Here is an 8,103-nt window from a genome sequence, read left to right as displayed (position 1 = left end):
ATTGATGGGGTGAGTAGGATGGTATAGTGTGGAGATGGGATGGAGATGATGATGGAAAGGTTAAGGAAATTCCCTTATACTGAGGCAGCGACCATACCAGCCATGTACAAATACTGCACACACAAAATCCAGCAAACAAACCATTGCCTTACACACACATTTATCAATACAGCTCTCTCTCCCACCCTCTCTCTTTCTGTGTGTATCCTTCACTCACTCCTTCACTCTATATCACTTGCTCTGCGCTCTGAGTACTGTAGGGTGCTCTTCTCTTCTCTTCTCTTCTCTTCTCTTCTCTTCTCTTCTCTTCTCTTCTCTTCTCTTCTCTTCTCTTCTCTTCTCTTCTCTTCTCTTCTCTTCTCTCTCTCTCTCTCTCTCTCTCTCTTTCTGTGCCCCACGCGCTCCTGCCTCTAGCTTCACGGTTACTGCGACGGTTACAGGATGTGCGCGAGCGTGTGCGCGCGTGTGTAGTCTCTCTCTCTCTCTCTCTCTCTCTCTCGCTCTCTCTCTTTCTCTCTCTGAGATCAACATGCTGCACGCGGGTTTAAAATGAGGAGAGCAGCAGAGGAGTAAGCGCGCGCGGTGCCGGAGCAGGAGCTCGAGCTCAGCTCGTACTGAGGTAAGCGCGCGTGTCTTACTTTCTCTCTCAGCTCTAATTAAAACTTTTAATGAACTTTAATTAACTCTGTTTCGCTGTTTCTGAGTTTTTAGCGCAACTGTAACAAGACTCGCGCTCACTGCGCTCACTCGTTACAGTGTGTTATTGATGTGATTGTAATCAGTTGGCGGGTAAGTGTGTGTGTGTGTGTGTGTTTCTGCCTTTGCTGGCTCACAGCACTGATTAGAAGTTTGGTTTCTCGATCTTCGCATCACTTCACCTTTTTACACTATTCTCGCACACAGCTACTATGTGTGTGCGCACGCGCGCGCGTTTGCTATACATAAGGTTATTTGCATAACATTACAGCTAGGTTACTCTATTTATCAGGTCCGGGTTTGATCAAGCGTCGCTGTTTCCAAGCTACCGAAGCAGAGTGTGTGTCTGTGTGTGCTTCTGCGCGTGCTTGGTGGTGTATGTGACTGTGTCTGTGTAGGTGTTTGTGTGGGGTGAGGGTCATGTGTTCCCAGTGCAGGCAAACTGGAACCCATAAAAAGGTGTAGGTAACTGAGGTATCTGACCTCAGTCAAATAGTTAAAACTATGTACAACTATATGTGACACAGAAAAATACACTTAATTTTAAATGGTTGCATGTCTGTGGTGGTTCTCACTAGTTCAAGTGTGGCTATGTGTTTGCTAAGGTTTTGCAGTTTTGTGGCTTTTAGATGAATGAAACTCCATGGCCTGGTCAGGATAAAACAATTATGTGAGTTAATAGGAAGAACAATAGATAAAAAAAAACAATAAACAAATGAGTGAGTGACACATGTAAGACTGTACTGAGGATTTAAAGACCGGCATAACTTCATAAATGCAATGTCCCATCTATCAGGTACCCAGTCTGACCTTCCTCAAACTCTGGTAATTCACATTGCCTTGCTTTGAACTTGCTGGCAAGTGTTCAGGCTCACTTACAAGATAAAACCCAACAACTTATACAGGTGTGAATGTTCCTAAGCTATACACTGAGGTAACACTGCTATCCTCTGACTTTTTAGAATAAAAGTGTATGATGCCTTTTTTAACAGATGTCACAAACCAGCTTTACAGCAAACCAGGTCTGAGCTTCCTTTTAGTAAACCAGCACTTTGACTTTTGACTTGGCAAGAATAGGTTAATCCTAACAGTACACAACATAAAAGACAGAAGGGCAAATCTGGGGACAGGAAAGATACAGAAGTTAGTAGCTAGTAAAATTATGGAGAATAACTATGACTGATGTAAAACCAAGCTGTGGGTTTTGAGAATGGGAAAGAGTTCTGGTCACATGCTCACTGTTACTGTAAAGGAGAGTGGCTTACACTAGTATCTATAAAGGCTAAACATTTACACACATCCAGTCAGAGTGGGCAGCAAGGAAGTGGATATCTCTAGGGCAGGCCGGGGCAGTATGTATGGTAATACAGTAATACAGTGCCAAGGAAAAGTATATGAACCCTTTATGGATTTCTGCATAAATTCGTCATAAAATGTAATCTGATCTTTATCCGAGTCACGGGTTCTGTCTAATATAATGTGCCTACCAGGCACTTTTATTGTTTAGGAGAAAGTTTAGCCCATTTTCCTGGCAGGACTGCTTTAGCTCTGTAAAATTCTTTGGATACCTCAAGTGTCCAAACCAAGCTGTGTCCAAGTCAGTCCATAGCATCTAGCAACTTAGATCTGGGCACAGTCAGATTTTGTTTCTTTTAAAACATTCTATGGTGGGCTTTTTTTGGATCATTGTCCTGCTGCATCACCCAACTTCTATAGGGTTTCAGCTGAGGTAAAGTTCTTGTAGAATTGTTTTATACCTTTGGAAATTTGGAAGTCATATTTCCATTAATGCCCTTTAACTATGGATTAACCGCCCATAAAGTTATTGTTTTCCCCTTAAATAAAGGCTGGATTTGCAGCCTTTATTGAAGGGGAAAACTGTGGTAAATTTGTCTTGTTTTCCAATTGTAACTTGTCACTAGGGTTTGTTGTTGGTGTGGATGCCAGTGTTTCAGGGTGCCTCCATGTCTATGCTGCTATTTTAGTTAAGTTGTTATATTCATATTTGCCAGTCATTAGCCACACTCTAATAAAGTTGCATGTTGTCTGTTCTCCATAAATCCAGTCATAACTAATTCCATCTTTCTGCCTTCTTCTGAGTTTTTTACATCCCACCTGTCTGTCCTGACACTGATGAATATTTGACCCGCAGGTCAGACTATTGGGCTTTGGACGACAGGCTTCCCTGTCACCCACCACAGATCAGCCCCACTACCAGCTGTATTGAAGTTAACTAGGTTTAGTGATTTTCTAATTGTTTTCATCATATTTTTCACATCCATCTTTGAAAATATTAGACCTACATAGGTGAATAATTACTATATCATTCATTTCTAAGTAGTCTGGTCAGAAGAGGATGGGTTACCCCATATATACGAGCCAAGGTTTATATGAGCCTTAGATCATCCCAATGTTTTTTTCTACCGCTCTGAGGGAGTTTTTCCCAAGGGTTGTATGTTTTGTCTGACTCTCTGTCCTGTTGCCAGGCCCTAGCAAAGAGGGCCCAAATTGTGATGTTTCCTCCACCATACTGTACGATTGGGATGATGTTTTCAGGGTGACATGCAGTGCATTTTTATGCCAGATGTAGTGCAGCAATAGTTCAGCCTTAGTTTAATCTGTACACAAAAACGTTTTAACAGTACCACTGCGGAGTGTCAGTATGCTCTTTCACAAACTTCAGGCCTGCAGCAATGCTTTTTAGTAAGCAGCAGTCTACTTTGTAGTGTCATGCTATAGACACCCTGCTTTTTCAGTGTTAGATGGACTGTAGACTCATGAATACAGGTGTTAGCATGTTCTAGTGACACTTTCAAATCTTTGTCTGTCACTCTGAGTTGTTTCTTTACTTCCCAGATAACTGTTTGTTGTTCTTTTGGGGTAAATTTGACTGGACGGCCAATTCTTGGCAAAGTAGCCACAGTCCCAAATTGTCTACATTTGTAACTGCATTCATAATGTTAAGTGTTTGTAGTTGTGGTTCTACAGAAGTATTTTCTTTGATATCAATGCATGAACCTTTGTTGCTTATACAACAAGAACGTGTTTGTGTTTTTTAAAATAAATTGTATGCTTGTATGGCTAAGGAAATTAGATTAGCCTTCCTTGGTGCCCTTGTCCCATTACTACTGTTTCGGTCACTGTAATCTTATGGGGTTGAACAAAACGCCTAAATCATAACTGAAGACCAGAGCCATCATTTTGATATCAAAAACGATAGAGCAATAAAGCGATTACTCTAGCTCAGAAAACAGTTAGTATTGGGGCTAACAAGTCCCAAGCCTAGTGCTGAGTTTGGCCGTTAGCTAGCATTGAGCAGCTAGCTGCATTCAATTTTTTGGTCAATAACTAGAGTGTCAAATAAGCTATATTCATAATGCACATATCATATCAAATCTCAGAACTTACTAATCTAACAGTACCGTCTATGTGTTATCAAGAATTAGTAATAAGTTCAGCTCAGAAACAGCTAGCATATCCAGTTAGTTGTTAGCCTTTAGCCTTTATGGCTTATCAAACATCCAGTTTTTTATTTTATTTTATTGGAACTTTAGATTTTTTTTTTTACTTTACAAAGTAAACTTTTGATCAAAATATTTTAAAATGTCTAAATTCTGATACTATTTGCATCTCATTTTGAGAATTATAAGGAGGAATTATATGGCATTTTATCATTACAGAGCAACAATTTCAGCTCATAATGTAAAAATGTCTTAGAGTGTTGTTTCTGTTTAATACCTATTTGTGTAGCCTATAATTACCTGAAAATGGCCTCTTGTCATTTTAAGTGAATATAGCTGCATCAAACTATAAACATCAATCATTGTGTGTGTGTGCTAATGCATAGGGTGTGTGTGATGCGTCAGTGCAATGGTGTTGCAGAAGTGACTGTAGTCAGTGCATGTTGCATGTTGTGTGTTGCATGTCGCTCCTGCTTGATACTCTCTGCTTACTATTGCCACCGGCTAGCCCTCCTAGTGGGGGTGAAAAAGAGGAGCCGAGTGTGTAAGTCTCCTCCTGCTGGTACACAGCCTCTCCACCACCAGGACTCTTACAGTGCCTCCCCGTGGCCACGCACGGTAACTGGGTCCGCGAGGGTCCAGGCCAAACTGTAAGGGATCTCGGAGCAGCAGTGGGCCCCAGAGGCACGACACGCAGGCCCACATGGCATGTGGAACACGCCCTGGTGTCTGCCAACCACTGTCCCAGCTATGGGATAAATAGTATGGGCAGATGGGGCTCATAGCCTTGGTATGGCAACCCGTCTAGGAGGAGGATACTCTACTTTTTTTAAATCCGGGACTGTGAGGAGTTGCGCCCCACAGTTCGCTAATAGCATGGTAAAGCCAACCATGGAGAACACAGTTATCCCAAATCCTATACTTCCAGTGGCGGGAGTCCACAGGAATACCGCGGCGGATGGGGGTGCTGGTCCTCCTTTTGGAGGACAGCATGACGACAGGACCTCAAACCCTGGGTCTGGCCCAGGGAGGGTCCTGCCCGACTACAGCACTCCGCCCAATGCACTCATGCGCTGTCGGAGACCATTGGTTATGGGAACCTTCAACGCATGCACAGCGAGAGAAGAGGCGAGGTTGATAGAGCTAGCACATTGTGTTGAGGAACGAGGAGTGGAGATCCTGGGCATTCAAGAACACAGGAGAGTGCACACTGAAGACCCGATTGCCTACAACAGAGTGGAGAGATGCATGTTCATCTCTGCATCTGCATGGAGGAACGAGGCCCAGGCCGCGACAGGCGGTGTTGGGTTAATGCTGGGATCCCGGGCGCGTAAGGCTCTTCGTCGGGTTTACCACCACACCGACAGAATCCTAAGCGCAGAGTTCTCGGGCAACCCAGCAACAACGGTCATAGTCGTGTACTCACCCACCAATGTGACATCCTATGACGAGGTGGAAAAGTTCTTTGAGGACCTTGCAACAGCGGTCCGAAACGCCCCAGTTCACAACTTCCTGGCCATCCTTGGGGACTTCAATGCAAGACTGGGACCAGAGGACGTACCCTTCCCCTACCACGACTCTACAAACCGTAACGGTTGCTACCTCGCTGCCTTCCTTACAGAGCATGAGCTCCTGGCAGCAAACACCATCTTCCGGAAGAGAGCAGGAAAAAGATGGACCTTCCGAGACCGTGCCACAGGAGCACTACGGCAGCTAGATTACATCCTAGTGCGGAGGAAGTGGAGGAACTCCGTCATGAATGCTGAGCCATACAGTACATTTTGTTCAGTGGGCTCAGACCACCGCGTGGTCTCCATGAGAGTTCGCCTGAGCCTTAGGGTCTCCAAACCAAGTCCCAGGATCCGATACAACTGGAGAGCCTTCTCAAGTGACCCTGGCCTTCAAACCAGATACACAGAGGAGGTGAGGAGACAATTCCTCCAGCTGGACAGGGAGGCGGATCCTAGTAGCGAGTACAAGAGATTCATATCTGCGAATGAGGAGGCGACCAGGCTGTGGGTACCCAAGATGGAGAGAGTCCGAACCTCCATGCGATCAAAACACCCAGAAGTCGTAGTAGCACGAAGCAGGGTGGAGGAAGCCCGCCTCAGCTTTGAGCGGGAGCCAACGGCAGAGAGTCGTGGGGAGCTGAATGAGGCCAAACAGTTCCTTTTCAGAACTTATGACACCATCAGAGGGGAGGAACTGATGGAGAGAGTGCGGAGGGTACAGGAGGCGCAAGGTTGTCAACAGTATGGGGAGGCTTGGAGGGTCATCAACGAGATGACAGGGCGGAAGAGGACCAAGAAGGGACAGGTGGAGGGACACACCCCAGAGGAGAGGGTGACAACCTGGACCACCCACTTCCAAAGGCTGCTAGGAGAACCATCAGAAGCAACTGAGGAAGAAGTACAATCAGTCCTCCCAAACCTTAACATCAATGACGGCCCCTTCACACTCGGAGAGCTTGCCAGGGCAAAAACCACCGTAAAAGCAGGAAAGAGTGCTGGTCCGGATGGTATACCCCCAGAGGTGCTGAGGAACTGCGACATGGATGACATCATTTTAGAGTTTTGCAACCTTGCCCTGCTGCACAATCGGCTGCCTGATACGTGGTCTTTATCAAACATCGTACCAGTGCCTAAGTCTGGAGACCTATCGAAGCCGGACAACTATCGGGGCATCAGCCTGACATGCACTATTGCAAAAGTTTACAACCGTATGATCCTAAACAGGGTCCGGCAGGCAATTGACCCTCTTCTGAGGAAGAACCAGAACGGGTTTCGAGAGAGACGCACCACTACATCCCAGATCCTGGCACTAAGGAGAATGATTGAGGAGGTGAAAAAGAACAACCTGACAGCAGTACTATGCTTTATGGACTTCAAAAAGGCATTTGACTCAATACATCGAGGCATGATGGTGAAGATCCTCAAGGCATACAGTATTCCCCCAAATCTACTCCGAGCAATAGAGTCCATGTATGCAGGAACAAGGGCCAAGGTGGTGACCCCAGACGGCAACAGCGAGGAATTTGACATCCTGGCTGGAGTTATGCAGGGGGACACACTGGCCCCCTTCCTCTTCATCATAGTACTCGATTATGCGCTCAGGAAGGCAATTAATGGGAGGGAACAGGAACTTGGCTTCACACTATCTCCAAGGAAGTCAAGTCGATACCCCGCAGTGGTCCTCACAGACCTTGACTTTGCGGATGACATCAGTTTGCTCTCTGACAACGTGGAGCAAGCACAAATTCTACTGAGCAGAGTAGAACTAGAGTGCGCTAAGGTTGGCCTCAGGTTAAACGCGAAGAAAACTGAGGTCATTACCTACAACATCCCGCCTGAACATCTGCCTCTGACTACAGCAGGAGGCACTGTGCTGAATGAAGTTGATGACTTCAAGTACCTGGGCTCATGGGTCAATTCAACTGAGCAAGACCTAAAAGTAAGGAAGGCACTTGCATGGAGGGCTCTGAACGGTATGGCCAGTGTATGGAACTCCAGTCTCCCTCGTCAAATAAAACTGAGCTTCTTCTATGCAACAGTAGAGTCTGTTCTCCTCTATGGCAGCGAATGCTGGACACTTAAGCCAACTCTGGAGAAGTCCCTTGATGGGTGTTACACCAGGATGCTGCGTGCAGTACTTAACATCTGCAATGATGCACATGTAACCAACCAAACCCTGTACGAGGAAATACCAAGAGTGAGCGAGAAAATTGCGGTAAGGCGAATGAGACTTGCAGGACACTGCCATAGGCACCAGGAATTGCCAGCCAGCAAACTGGTGCTATGGGAACCGACACATGGGAGCCGCTCAAGAGGACGTCCCACACTAACCTATGTGGACGTACTCAAGAAGGACGCAGAAGCCCAGAGTACCAGTGAATTGAAAAGATGTATGGGGAATCGGGATGACTGGAAGAAACGATGGAAGGCTCGTC

General features: G+C 45.8%; 1 protein-coding gene across 2 annotated transcripts in view; it reads left to right on the top strand.

Annotated features, from left to right (window-relative positions):
• The first annotated feature begins 231 nt into the window (after nt 1-231).
• Nucleotides 232-8,103, top strand: part of shisal1a (shisa like 1a) — a 76,079-nt gene continuing 68,207 nt past the window's right edge. The window contains exon 1 of one of the 2 annotated variants that reach the window (XM_049474225.1): nt 232-619. The gene's annotated coding sequence lies outside the window, so the exon portion shown is untranslated. The remainder of the gene's footprint in view (nt 620-8,103) is intronic. The other variant, XM_049474226.1, reaches the window with a different exon arrangement.

The sequence above is a fragment of the Astyanax mexicanus genome, chromosome 2, assembly GCF_023375975.1.
Source record: "Astyanax mexicanus isolate ESR-SI-001 chromosome 2, AstMex3_surface, whole genome shotgun sequence".
Classification (NCBI taxonomy): domain Eukaryota; kingdom Metazoa; phylum Chordata; class Actinopteri; order Characiformes; family Acestrorhamphidae; genus Astyanax; species Astyanax mexicanus.
Note: the sequence above shows the minus strand (reverse complement) of the source record. Positions and strands in the feature narration are given on the sequence as shown.